The following is a 14,785-nucleotide window of genomic DNA, read 5'->3' as shown; positions in this document are numbered from 1 at the left end:
ACAAAAGAGAGAAGAAACGATGAGTTTAAATATTGGGGAAATGATGGAAGACAACGATAATAGCTTTACCAACACTATGGATATGACATTTTCTTTGAATGAAATGGTTCAAATTTTGAAAAAGGTTAAAAATACGTCACCGGGGAAAGACCTAGTGGGTTATCAAATGATCAAAAACTTAGGTAGTATCGTCAAAGAAGTGGTCTTGAAATGATATGACAGGATATATGAAGAAGGAGAATGACCGGCAGAGGGGAAAATTAGCGGTAACAATTCCAATATGCAAGTCAGGGTAAGACCCGGAAGAGGCAGGAAATTATAAATTTGGGGAAAGTAATGGAGGGCTTCACGGTGGCAGAGGGGTTAGTGCGTCTGCCTCACAATACGAAGGTCCTGTAGTCCTGGGTTCAAATCCAGGCTCGGAATCTTTCTGTGTGGAGTTTGCATGTTCTCCCCGTGAATGCGTGGGTTCCCTCCGGGTACTCCGGCTTCCTCCCACCTCCAAAGACATGCACCTGGGGATAGGTTGATTGGCAACACTAAATTGGCCCTAGTGTGTGAATGTGAGTGTGAGTGTTGTCTGTCTATATGTGTTGGCCCTGCGATGAGGTGGCGACTTGTCCAGGGTGTACCCCGCCTTCCGCCCGATTGTAGCTGAGATAGGCGCCAGCGCCCCCCGCGACCCCGAAAGGCAATAAGCGGTAGAAAATGGATGGATGGATGGATGGAAAGTAATGGAAAAAATGATTAATGAAAGACTAGTATGTTATTTAGAGTCAAAAGAAATAATCAAAAAACTAACAAAGTGGTAAATAATGTTCAAGACTGGGGAACGGCTTGAGGTTTAAGATTCTCTGTTGGAAAGACAAAAGTCATACATTTTACAAAGAGAAAAGTACAAAACAAGCTCCAAATAAAAACTCTAAGGTGAAAATATAGAAGAGGTACAAGTATTTAAATATTTAGGAATATGGTTTGATAAAAATAAGAACTAGTCAACCCACATCAGCAAAATAGATTTGATTAGATTAGATTAGATAGTACTTTATTTATTCCTTCAGGAGTGTTCCTTCCTGAAAATAAAAAAATAGGGGAAAAAGTAAAAAGGTGTTAAATATAATGAGGGCTTTGAGGGGTAATGATTGGGGGGCTGATAGGTTAACGTTGAAAACAATATATGTATATATATCACTTTAATTCCATCTGTTATTGATTACGGATGCATTATTTACCAATCCGCTTCAAAAACATGACTTGGGAAAATAGACCGGATCCAGTCACAGGCTTTAAGGTTATGTTGTGGAGCTACTACAACGACCCTAGTGGCAGTATTTCAAGTAAAAATGAATGAAAAACCTTTGGACAAGAGGAGAGATCAACTCTCAGCAGTTTATCGGGCAACTTTAAAAAGGATCCAAGCAAGGATATCCGACTTGTCCAGTGCTACCAAACTGCCAAGAAAAAGAGAAAAGAAAAAAAAGAATAGTTTTGGGTGGGTTATAGGAGACATATGTGATAAAGTTAAAATTGACAATATTAAAGTTAGTCCTACAGTACCAATGCCTGCAATACCACCGTGGATGTCTGATAACCCAAAAGAAAACATGCAATTACTAAAGAATAGAAATTTAAATAGTTACCGGATAGAAAAATGGATTGAGATATGATATATACGGATGCATCAAAAACTATAAAAAAAATAAAATAAAGGTAAGAGCTGTAGCAGTTATCCCACAAGGAAACATAGTATTAAATAAAATAATCAGTGATAAACTATCTGTTTTTTACGGGGGAATTGGTAGCAATTTATATGGCAGTTAACTGGATAGAGGAAAACAAAGCAGGGGAAGTAGTTGTGTGCTCGCACTCCAACAGTGCATTGATGAGCATAAAAACATAGCATCAGAAACAAGACAAGATTTAGTTTATGAAATAGTTCTGGCAATCTATAGAATAAATAAAGCGGGAGGTGTGGTAACATTTCTTTGGGTTCCTTGGAAGATATTGTAGGATGGAATTCACAACACATAGGATATAAAGCATTATACACGTATTTAAAAAACATTGGGTTAAATAAAAGAATATAGAGTAGGGATCCATCTTGGTCCAGACTCCATTTCAGTAAGTGACGCTAATGCACACCAGAAGGTTGCTTGGAGGAAACAACCGCCCACCTCCGGAATCAGTCCCCGCCCATTCCCCTTAGGCGCGAAATTCATTTGAGCGAAAGACATTGGAATGAGAGGAGCTCTTTAAAGCTCCTGAGAATCTTAAAAAGCTTACAGAAAACGAGAAAAACTTACAGCGGAGGCATGTCGGACATTCGCCGTTGTTTTCGATGATTTCCCCTCGGAGCAAGGATTCGATGTCTGGGTTCTTTGGCGCAATCAAGCCTTCTCCTCTGCCTGGAACGGCCGTCGACGGACCCGTCAGCGTTAAGGGAGACCAGCGAGCCGGAGATGTAAACGGAAAATCTGTAAGTAAATATATGTATATATGTATCGTATACCGCATGTTTTTTTCTTGTAAAATGAGAATCATTTGACTCACCAGACTGCGATTGTGTTAAAACGATCGCGTTAGGATCTTACGGCAATTCCTCTATGAAACAAAATAATGAATACACATAATATTAAATAATTCGAAGGTTTAAACACACCTCGATAATCATCTTCCAACTTTGTAAGATCGTTTAAGCAAAGTTCATCGTCTTTCACTTCGTCGTCATCGGCTGGTAAAAAAAAAAAAGTATTACAACGTCGTACACGTGGAATGCTTTTAACGTTTAAATGCTTAAACGGAGTTAAACCATTGTCTAATAACATGGTATAGCAGAGGTAATGGGGTGTGTGTGTGTGTGTGTGTGTGCGTGTGTGTGCGTGTGTGTGCGTATGTGCGTGCGTGCGTGCGTGCGTGCGTGTGTGTGTGCGTGCGTGCGTGTCCTGTTGTTTCAAACGATCGTAAACATTTAAACTGTCAAATGGCTGGTCAGTAAAAACGGAACCCTCCTTTGTCCCCAAACTGACCTGTTGTTTCAAACGATCGTAAACATTTAAACTGTCAAATGGCTGGTCAGTTGCTAGGTTACACTGTGTTCTGCGATAGTTTCTCCATCTGTTTAAATATGTTTTCGTGAGGTATGGAAGTTGTTTCAAATGATCGTAAACATTTAAACTGTCAAATGGCTGGTCAGTTGCTAGGTTACACTGTGTTCTGCGACAGTTTCTCCATCTGTTTAAATATGTTTTCGTGAGGTATGGAAGTTGTTTCAAACGATCGTAAACATTTAAACTGTCAAATGGCTGGTCAGTAAAAACTGAACCCTCCTTTGTCCCCTCTTCTGGTCTTAACGATGTGTGCGTACGAATATGTGTGTGTGTGTGTGTGTGTGTGTGTGTGTGTGTGTGTGTGTGTGTGTGTGTGTGTGTGTGTGTGTGTGTGTGTGTGTGTGTGTGTGTGTGTGTGTGTGCGCGTGTGTGTGTGTGTGTGCGTGTGTGCGTGTGTGTGCGTGCGTGTGTGTGTGTGTGTGTGTGTGTGTGTGTGTGTGTGTGTGTGTGTGTGTGTGTGTGTGTGTGTGTGTGTGTGTGTTTGTGTGTGCGTGTCCACATCTCCCCACGTAACAAAAACTTCCCAATCCACGGTAGATAACGATGAAAATATCGAGAAAGGGCTTCCGTCTCTTCTTTCTTTTAGCTGAAATAAGCAGATATCACCCATTTCGTATCTGAATACAAATCCAAAAGATCCCTCCATCCCGTACGCTTCCAAGTCCCATTTCTCACGCAAAGACTCGGTCGGTGGCATCTGAATACGATTTAGAAACACTCGACTTTTTGGCGGAGCGTCAATGTAAGTTTTATTATTTTTATAAATCGACACAGGCGTTTCACTAATCATGACCGAATCGAACAAAGTCTTTACGCTAACGTATAAAGCTCCAAATAATGACTAAGCCTTACACCGCCCTTTTGTACCCCTCCTCTGCGTGTGTGTGTGTGTGTGTGTGTGTGTGTGTGTGTGTGTGTGTGTGTGTGTGTGTGTGTGCGTTTGTCAAAGTGACATATGGGGACATTTTTATGAAATTTCACCTTACATATGAGGACCTGTTGAAATATGAGGACATTTTCCATGTCCCCATATTTCCCGCAATGCTATCGTGTTCTAGACCCTCCCAGCATGTTCCCAGACCAAAAATCTCTAAAGTCTTCATTTGTCAAATTTTCAGAAAAAGTGTGTGAAAGTGTGTTTAATTTTTTTGGTCACCTTCGATTTTGCCCCTAGTGGCCATCTTTGCTATTATGACACACACACACACACACTTGTCCTCATATGTCATATGTCCTCATATGTCATGTGGGTCAGAAACTCACACACTCCAACATTTTGAAAAACATCTAACCATTACAGCAATAAACATACTCCTGAATTCTGAATCAAATAACAACACATTTTCAACTGATCTGATGATCTCATCCTTTTTAGTGTTAGTTTTATCTATTAATTTGGTTTATCTGGAGAGGATTTGGGCTAGACAATTAGTAATAAAGGGATTATGGTGATGATTTAATTTGTTTGATTCAGTATTTTACTGTATTGGACTTTTTGCTATTCTGTTGACTAAAATACAATGCCGCACAATAATTGCTTTAAATGTGCCTGAAATGTAGGTTTTTGCATAAAAAAAAACAACCTTCAACCTTGATTGAGACAAAGGCAATAATTCAAATGCAATTCAAACTACACACAGTATTTAATATTTTCAAATGGTTACAATAGCACATTATTTGGGTATTTTTATATTTGGGGCAAATTTAGGATTAATATGGGGATTGTTTTTGGAGGTATTCACTTTACATGGTGTTCAAGATGGTTACTTCCGCCCACTCTGAAGAGTCTCGGCGTCTGATTGGTACAATTTTCAGTTAGGCGCCGCCTGATTGGCCGCTGGACGATGTCTGCTCCTAACAGAGGGCTAAATCACTAGTTAACTATTTTCATCATGGAAGTTATACAGCTCATGTATCACACTTAATATTGAATATATATATAAAAAGGGTTTTCCAAAAGGACCATTTATAATCGAAATACACAACTTCACACACAATTTTGAGCACAACAGAGTGCTCAGTGAACATCACTTCCGGGACCTGCATCACCGGAGGGGGACATCTATCTTGGTCACAAACAATCTTTGACAGTCTTCGGCAGCATGGTTGAATCAGGTGAGCATAAAATGGAGTTTAACGTAATTAAATAGACCAATGTTTTTTAACATAGGAAAATAGTTCATTATAATCAACAGTTAAATGTTGTTGTTATTAATTGCAATCAGATTTGATTTTATGAGGTTAAATTAAGCATTTCAGTTCTGGGCCAAGCCCAAGGCATTTAACATTTTTTTTTTAAAGTTGCATGGAAGATTATAAGTAGCAGTGATTGTCACACACACACTAGGTGTGGTGAAATTATTCTCTCCATTTGACCCATCACCCTTGATCACTATGCTAGTAAACCTTGTCTTAATTTTAAACAAGACAGACTAGAGTTCTTCAAATTGTTTATCCTTTTTCTCAAATACAAATATTTCAAGCTGATAAGCACTGTGGAGTTGGCATGTTACTGATATTGTTACATTAGTTCTTTGTTTGAGAAGCTTCATGTCTGCATTGAGCCTAAATTTAACAGTTTTTGAAGGGTTTAGTTCTTTGTTTTATTTCTGTGTCACTGACTTTTTTCATTTTTATGTGTGGATTTGTTAGGCGCATCAACACATGATATAGACATCGTGCCCAAAAGAAGAGCGAGACGTAATCCTGAGGCTGAAGCCACCGAGTTTATTTGATCTGGATGTGACAAGTCTTGTTTTAAGGCCCAGTGGATCAATGATTGGAAAGGTATGTCTTGTTATGTAACATATCAATGGTAACTGTATCAACATCTCATTTGGATCATTTCCTTACTGTCTAATAGAGGTTGTATTATATGGCTTTAATTAGAAGTGTTTGGAATAACAGCGTTCCACGTCCCAAGAGCTAGCTTCTGTAGCCGAGGATCGGACCGCCAAGTGCCCTGCCTTCGGCTGCCGCCCAGCTCACAATGCACCTGACCTCTATGGCCCCTCGGAGTCTTGTTCACGAGTGGGGGAAGAGTGGATCGTGAGATTGACAGGCGGATCGGTGCGGCGTCTTCGGTAATGCGGACGTTGTATCGATCCGTTGTGGTGAAGAAGGAGCTGAGCCGGAAGGCAAAGCTCTCAATTTACCGGTCGATCTACGTTCCCATCCTCACCTATGGTCATGAGCTTTGGGTCATGACCGAAAGGATAAGATCACGGGTACAAGCGGCCGAAATGAGTTTCCTCCACCGGGTAAGGGTGCTCTCCCTTAGAGATAGGGTGGGAAGCTCTGCCATCCGGGAGGAACTCAAAGTAAAGCCGCTGCTCCTCCACATGGAGAGGAGCCAGATGAGGTGGTTCGGCCATCTGGTCAGGATGCCACCCGAACGCCTCCCTAGGGATGTGTTTAGGGCACGTCCAACCGGTAGGAGGCCACGGGGAAGACCCAGGACACCTTGGGAAGATTATGTCTCCCGGCTGGCCTGGGAACGCCTCGGGATCCCCCGGGAAGAGCTAGACGAAGTGGCTGGGGAGAGGGAAGTCTGGGCTTCCCTGCTTAGGCTGCTGCCACCGCGACCCCACCTCGGAAAAGCGGAAGATGATGGATGGATGGATGGATGGTATAACAGCGGTATATGAAAACGATGTTACTAATGCTGTTACTTTTACCGGTAACGAGTAATCTAATAACTTTTATGTACGCTACAACGCTGTTACGATGCGTTTTATGTAATCTGGCATGATACTTTTGATGTGATTGTATGTCAACAAGACAGCGTTAGAAGCACAAAAGGTTTAGTGCAGGTAATATCTTTTTACTAATGAAAGCAACCCCCGGAAGTAATTACGAACACGATATCAAATAGAAAGAGGCCTCATCCACACGCAAACAAAAACATTCAACAGAACTATCTTAACTGCCACTGCTAAGCTAAAAAATACAGCTGAACTATTTTGCTATGTCTGGGCGCTGACGTCCCACTTGGCAAAAGGCACAGCTTTTTAAAGGCACACACACACTCTGCTCTCATGAAATGTCTCTCAACTGCATATGCTAGATATTTAAAACTTTTCTTTTTCAAGTAACACATTAATTACAAACCCCGTTTCCATATGAGTTGGGAAATTGTGTTAGATGTAAATCCAAACGGAATAATTTTTTTTACAAATAATAATTAACTTAGAATTTCATGGCTGCAACACGTGCCAAAGTAGTTGGGAGAGGGCATGTTCACCACTGTGTTACATCACCTTTTCTTTCAACAACACTCAATAATCGTTTGAACTGAGGAAACTAATTGTTGAAGCTTGGAAGGTGGAATTCTTTCCCATTCTTGTTTTATGTAGAGCTTCAGTCGTTCAACAGTCCGGGGTCTCCTCTGTCGTATTTTACGCTTCATAATGCACCACACATTTTTGATAGGACTGCAGGCCGGCCAGGAAAGTACCTGCACTCTTTTTTATGAAGCTGAACACGTGCTGAATGTGGCTTGGCATTGTCTTGCTGAAATAAGCAGGGGCGCACATGAAAAAGTTGGCGCTTAAATGGCAGCAAATGTTGTTCCAAACAGATGGGTAACTTACAGATGTGTAAGTTACCCATGCCTTGGGCACTAATGCACCCCCATACCATCACAGATGCTGGCTTTTCAACTTTGCGTCGATAACAGTCTGGATGGTTCGCTTCCCCTTTGGTCCGGATGAAACGGTGTCGAATATTTCCCCAAAAAATTTGAAATGTGGGCTCGTTAGACCACAGAACACCTTTCCACTTTGCATCAGTCCATCTTAGATGATCTCGGGCCCAGAGAAGCCGGCGGCGTTTCTGGATGTTGTTGATAAATGGCTTTCACTTTGCATAATAGAGCTTTAACTTGCACTTACAGATATAGCAACAAACTGTATTTAGTGACAGTGGTTTCCTGAAGTGTTCCTGAACTCATGTGGTGATATCCTTTAGAGATTGATGTCGGTTTTTGATACATTGCCGTCTGAGGGATCGAAGGTCACGGTTATTCAATGTTAGTTTCCAGACATGCCGGTTACGTGGAGTGATTTCTCCAGATTCTCTGAACCTTTTGATGATATCATGGAGCGTAGATGTTGAAATCAGTAAATTTCTTGCAATTGCACTTTGAGAAAGGTTGTTCTTAAACTGTTTGACTATTTGCTCACGCAGTTGTGGACAAAGGGGTGTACCTCGCCCCATCCTTTCCTGTGAAAGACTGAGCATTTTTTGGGAAGCTGTTTTTATACCCAATCATGGCACCCACCTGTTCCAAATTAGCCTTCACACCTGTGGGATGTCCCAAATAAGTGTTTGATGAGCATTTCTTAACTTTATCAGTATTTATTGCCACCTTTCCCAACTTGTTTGTTGCGTGTTGCTAGCATCAAATTCTAAAGTTAATGATTATTTGCACCAAAAAAATGTTTATCAGAGTGAACATCAAATATGTTGTCTTTGTAGCATATTCAACTGAATATGGCTTGAAAATGATTTGCAAATCATTGTATTCCGTTTATATTTACATCTAACACCATTTCCCAACTCATATGGAAACAGGGTTTGTACTTAATTTAATAATTATTTACATTTATGAAAGAGTAATTCTGTTTTTAATTGAATTTTTAGTCAAGTAACGACTATTATTATTCCTTTTTAAAACAGATATTCCAAACATTGTTAATTGATAAACTGTTTTATCAGGATATGGTGTATTTGCTCTTGCATCAATTTAAAAAGGTTCTTTTGTGGTCGAGTACCGAGGGAAGTTCTGGTTCAAATCCCACCTAGTACCAACCTCGTCATGTCCGTTGTGTCCTGAGCAAGACACTTCACCCTTGCTCCTGATGGGTGCTGGTTGGCGCCTTGCATGGCAGCTCCCTCCATCAGTGTGTGAATGTGTGTGTGAATGGGTAAATGTGGAAGTAGTGTCAAAGCGCTTTGAGTACCTTGAAGGTAGAAAAGCGCTATACAAGTACAACCCATTTATTTTATTATTTATTATTTATCTTTACTATTTATCTGGCATTATATGCTCATAATGTTAACAACAAAAAGTGCTGATAATGTTATAATTAATAAGTTCTAACATTATTTTTATGTGTTTTGTTGCAGACACCAACTGTTGATGTTCTATCTCAACATTCTCCAGATTCATGTGAGCGATAAACCGACTTCGTCCATCCAACAGGTTATTACTTGACTATTTTACTATCCATCCATCCATCCATTTTCTACTACCTGTCCCTTTTTTGGGTTGGCGGGGTGTGCTTGAGCATATCGGAGCTGCATTCGGGCGGAAGGCGGAGTACACCCTGGACAAGTCGCCACCTCATTACACGGCCAACACAAATAGACAACATTTACACTCACATTCACACACTAGGGCCAATTTAGTGTTGCCAATCAACCTATCCCCAGGTGCATGTCTTTGGAGGTATGATGAAGCCGGAGTACCCGGAGGGAACCCACGCAGTCACGGGGAGAACATGCAAACTCCACACAGAAAGATCACGTCGATCTTTCTGTGTGGATTTTTGCCCAGGATTTAACGATTTGTGACGCACATGCACTAACCCCTGTTCCACCGTGCTGCCCTATATCTGCTAAAAACTTGACACAACCTATACTTCAAAAGACATTTAATCCTTTTAACCTCTCACAGATCAGTTTATATGACAACATTTTTTAAGCGTACATCCATGTTAGTCTGTGGAATTTACAACTCATGTTTAGCAAAACAGGAGATGTTACAGGTCAGCAACATGAATTCTATATGTGATCACTTGTCATGTACTCATATTGTTTGAACTAAAAAAGACTTCAGTGTGTTTCATATAAGGTCCTCATATTTTTCTGAACCACATTAGTGTGTGTTACAATGTTTAATTCAAAGCTTTAAAATGAGTGTTTCAATCCAGGTCCTCATATTTTCTGAACCACATTTTAGTGAATGTTACATTCTTAAATAATAGTCTAAGAGCTAAAACGCTATAATAATCTTTACTGCTTATGTAGAATTATATGCTCAGAATATTATCAACCAAAAGTGGTTGTTAATGTTATAATTAATTAGTTCTGACGTTATATTTTTGTGTTTTGTTGCAGACACCAACTGTTGGGGTTCTATCACAACATTCTCCAGATTCAGATGTGAGCGATAAACCGACTTCATCCCTCCAACAGGTTATTACAAGTCTATTTTTACTATATCTGCTCTAAATGTGACCCAACCTATATTTTGAAAGACATTTATTAATTTTAATCTCTCACAGATCAGTTTATATGACAACTTTTTCGTAAGGGTACATCCATGTTAGTCAGTAAGGAGTTTGGAACTCATGTTTAGCAAAACAGGAGATGTTACAAGTCAACAACATACATTCTACATGTGACCACTCGTCATGTCCTTATATTGTTTGAACCAAGAAAGACTTGGGTGTGTTTCATATAAGGTCCTCATATTTTCTAAACCAGATTAGTGTGTGTTACAATGTTAATGTCCAAGCTTTAAAATGAGTGTCTCAATTCAGGTCCTCATATTTTCTGAACCCGATTTTAGTGTGTTTTATATTCTTAATTAATTGTTTAAGAGCTGAAACTCTGTAATAATCTTTACTATTTATCTGGCATTGTATGCTGAGAGTTTCATCAACAAAAAGTGCTGATAATGTTATAATTAATTAGTTCTGACATTATATTTTTGTGTTTTGTTGCAGAAACCAACTGTTGAGGTTCCATCTCAACATTCTCCGGATTCAGATGTGAGCCATTAACTGACTTCATCCCTCCAACAGGTTATTACATGTCTATTTTTACTATATCTGCTCTAAATTTGACCCAACCTATATTTTGAGAGACATTTATTTATTTTAATCTCTCACAGATCAGTTTATATGACAACTTTTTCGCAAGGGTACATCCATGTTAGTCAGTAGAAAGTTTAGAACTCATGTTTAGCAAAATAGGAGATGTTACAAGTCAACAACATAAATTCTACATGTGAGCACTCGTCATGTCCTTATATTGTTTGAAGCAAGAAAGACTTAGGTGTGTTTCATATAAGGTCCTCATATTTTCTGGACCAGAAAATGTGTGTTACAATGTTAATGTCAAAGCTTTAAAATGAGTGTCTCAATTCAGGTCCTCATATTTTCTGAACCAGATTTTTGTGTGTGTTACATTCTTAATGAATTGTCTAAGAGCTGAAACTCTGTAATAATCTTTACCCTTTATCTGGCATTGTATGCTCAGATTTTTATCAACAAAAAGTGGTGAGAATGTTATAATTAATTAGTTATGACATTATATTTTTGTGTTTTGTTGCAGAAACCAACTGTTTGAGGTTCTATCTCAACATTCTCTGGATTCAGATGACAGCCATAAACCGACTTCATCCCTCCAACAGGTTATTACATGTCTATTTTTACTATATCTGCTCTAAATTTGACCCAACCTATATTTTGAAAGACATTTATTAATTTTAATCTCTCACAGATCAGTTTACATGACAACATTTTCGTAAGGGTACATCCATGTTAGTCAGTAGGGAGTTTGGAACTCATGTTTAGCAAAACAGGAGATGTTACAAGTCAACAACATAAATTCTACATGTGAGCACTCGTCATGTCCTCATATTGTTTGAACCAAGAAAGACCTAGGTGTGTTTCATATAAGGTCCTCATATTTTCTGAATCAGATTAGTGTGTGTTAAAATGTTAATGTCAAAGCTTTAAAATGAGTGTTTCAATTCAGAAAATGCAGTGCCTCTTGTTTACAGCCGGTTTCTGCAGCGCTGTTTTCATTGATCAAAGTATTTTTTCGGTGGTCGTGTTTTTGGTACATAACTTGTAAATAGTGCGCAAATAATAGGCTATATATATATATATAAATACATTCAAACCCCGTTTCCATATGAGTTGGGAAATTGTGTTAGATGTACATATAAACAGGATACCCCAATTCTGTTGAATATGCTACAAAGACAACATATTTGATGTTAAAACTGCTAAACATTTTTTTTGCAAAGAATTTAGGGATTTTACCATCTACGGTCCGTAAAATTATCAAAAGGTTCAGAGAATCTGGAGAAATCACTGCACGTAAGCGATGTACTGCATTAAAAACCGACATCAGTGTGTAAAAGATATCACCACATGGGCTCAGAAATACTTCAGAAAACCACTGTCAGTTACTACAGTTGGTCGCTACATCTGTAAATGCAAGTTAAAACTCTACTATGCAAAGCAAATGCCATTTATCAACAACACAGAGGAACGCCGCGGGCTTCGCTGGGCCCGAGCTCATCTAAGATGGACTGAGGCAAAGTGGAAAAGTGTTCTGTGGTCTGACGAGTCCACATTTCAAATTATATATGGAAATTGTGGACGTGGTGTTCTCCGGAACAAAGAGGAAAATAACCATCCGGCGCAAAGTTCAAAAGCCAGCATGTGTGATGGTATGGGGGTGTATTAGTGCCCAAAGCATGGGTAACTTACACATCTGAGAAGGCACCATTAATGCTGAATGGTCCATACAGGTTTTGGAGCAACATATGTTGTCATCCAAGCAACATTATCATGGACGCCCCTGCTTATTTCAGCAAAACAATGCCAAGCCACGTGTTACAACAGCGTGTCTTCGTAGTAAAAGAGTGCGGGTACTTTCCTGGCCCGCCTGCAGTCCAGACATGTCTCCCATCGAAAATGTGTAGCGCATTATGAAGCGTAAAACACGACAACTTAAGCTGTACATCAAGCAAGAATGGTAAAGAATTCTACTTTCAAAGCTTCAACAATTAGTTTCCTCAGTTCCCAAACGTTTATTGAGTGTTGTTAAAAGAAAATGTGATGTAACACAGTGGTGAACATGCCCTTTCCCAACTACTTTGGCACGTGTTGCAGCCATTAAATTCAAAGTTAATTATTATTTGCAAAAAAAAAAAAGTTTGAGTTTGAACATCAAATATGTTGTCTTTGTAATGCTTTCAATTGAATATGGGTTGAAAAGGATTTGCAAATCATTGTATTCAGTTTATATTTACATCTAACACAATTTCCCAACTTTTATGGAAACGGGGTTTGTATATATATTAGGGCTGGGCAATGATTAAAATTTTTAATCGAAGTTAATCGCACTATTTCTCTTATTAATCGCGATTAAATGCATTGTATACGCAAAGCCCAATAATGAATTCAAAAGTAGTGTGTAGTGCACCTTTATTGGAATATTCTCCCACATGAACAAAAGCGCCAAAACATTTGTTGAGCAAACACAATTTAAATCAGTCCTTGTTAAACAGTAGCAGTTAAATAGCAAATTTTATGAAAATCAACTCAAAAAATGTAAATACAAACATTTAAGCTTATTGCCACTGCCAGGGTATTTAAGTTATCCTGTTTGTTATGGAAAATAAATATAATCTACATACAAATCTCTGAGCCACAATCATAACATCTGAACAGGCAATTTCTGAGGTAACAGCAGAAACATTTTTTTTTATCAGGGATCTTATGTTTAAAAAACTTATATTATAGGTAGTGGGCTGTTTTAGGGAATTTTTTATCAAATTATCCGTAGTAGCAATATTAATAATGTTGTGTTTATTCTGCGTAGTGGACTTAAAATAATTATGGCCATATCTGTTTGCTTGGTGCTTTGATAAACTGAACACATATACATGGTACTATATTGTGATGTTATGAGCCAGGGGGAAAAAGAACTACCCTACCCAGCATGCAACAGGAGTGACGAGCATGCGCGGTAGCCCGGTATAGGTTGTGTCGCCATGACGGCATCTTGTATGTTGTGATATGCACGCTCTGAAAGCAAACGTTAAGAACTCAGCCAACACTCCTGGTCTGCATTATTCATAAATAGACAGACAACACATATACTCCGCTGCTTCACAAAGCACAATATGTTAAATGTTTACTTTTACAGTTTTCTAATTCTTCCTTTCAGATTGACAGCAGGACAAATCGCTGGAAGTGGGTATGTCTCAAGCTTCTTCCACTTGGTCCACTCCAAAGCGGGGTAAATAAATAATCCACATCATTTACTAGAATATTATATTACGTTTTGCACCTTTTCACTGTGTTATAGTCATTTTTCCTTCAGTAAGAAATTGTATTTTGCCTCCTTTATGACAGCTGCAAAGGGGAAGAAGTGGAAGCAGTTGAATGACACATGTTGCATTTTGTAACTGGCAACAAAGTACCAGGTAAAAAAGATTGTGAAGCCTGCCTCCATAAAGAACTAGTAGCTCTACAGGACAGAGATTGGCTTGCCATCAAGTACTACATCCATAACAGAATTATATTAAAAAAAGGGAAAAAAAATGTTTTCCCACATCTTCTGTGGTAGTTTGAGTATGTTACCAGCAATTAAAAAAGCAAAATAAACAGCAAGCGTTTTGTATTTATTCCAGATAATTCTTAGCGACAAAATCCACAAAAACAATTCAGTTACACTTAGTTGACAATTACATTTTTACCCATGTTTCTTTTAAACTCTTCTTGGTTTTAGATTACAGTAGCATGGGATTGGGATTTTTTTTTTAAATGACAACACATCAACTAAACCAACTCAGGTGGTTTTGTTAAGTCTCTGATGTCATTAGCCTCATATGTCACATGAACCTGAAATCTTAAACACTCTGTGAC

The 14,785-nt window shown here is 38.9% G+C and overlaps 2 long non-coding RNA genes across 3 annotated transcripts; both read left to right on the top strand.

Annotated features, from left to right (window-relative positions):
- The first annotated feature begins 5,229 nt into the window (after positions 1-5,229).
- LOC133535022 (uncharacterized) lies at positions 5,230-10,902 on the top strand. Its single transcript, XR_009802126.1, has 4 exons — positions 5,230-5,894; positions 9,237-9,312; positions 10,230-10,307; positions 10,841-10,902. It is a non-coding gene; the product is annotated as an uncharacterized LOC133535022 (long non-coding RNA).
- A 110-nt stretch (positions 10,903-11,012) lies between these two features.
- On the top strand, positions 11,013-14,530 carry LOC133535023 (uncharacterized). Of its 2 annotated transcripts, XR_009802128.1 has the most exons (3): positions 11,013-11,529; positions 14,085-14,156; positions 14,273-14,530. It is a non-coding gene; the product is annotated as an uncharacterized LOC133535023 (long non-coding RNA). The 2 variants fall into 2 exon arrangements; XR_009802127.1 differs by lacking the exon at positions 11,013-11,529 and having other exon boundaries at positions 13,823-14,156.
- The last annotated feature ends 255 nt before the right edge of the window (positions 14,531-14,785 follow it).

The sequence above is a fragment of the Nerophis ophidion genome, linkage group LG16 (genome assembly GCF_033978795.1).
Source record: "Nerophis ophidion isolate RoL-2023_Sa linkage group LG16, RoL_Noph_v1.0, whole genome shotgun sequence".
NCBI classification, from domain to species: domain Eukaryota; kingdom Metazoa; phylum Chordata; class Actinopteri; order Syngnathiformes; family Syngnathidae; genus Nerophis; species Nerophis ophidion.
The sequence above is the reverse complement of the archived record's forward strand: the minus strand, read 5'-3'. Positions and strand labels throughout refer to the sequence as shown.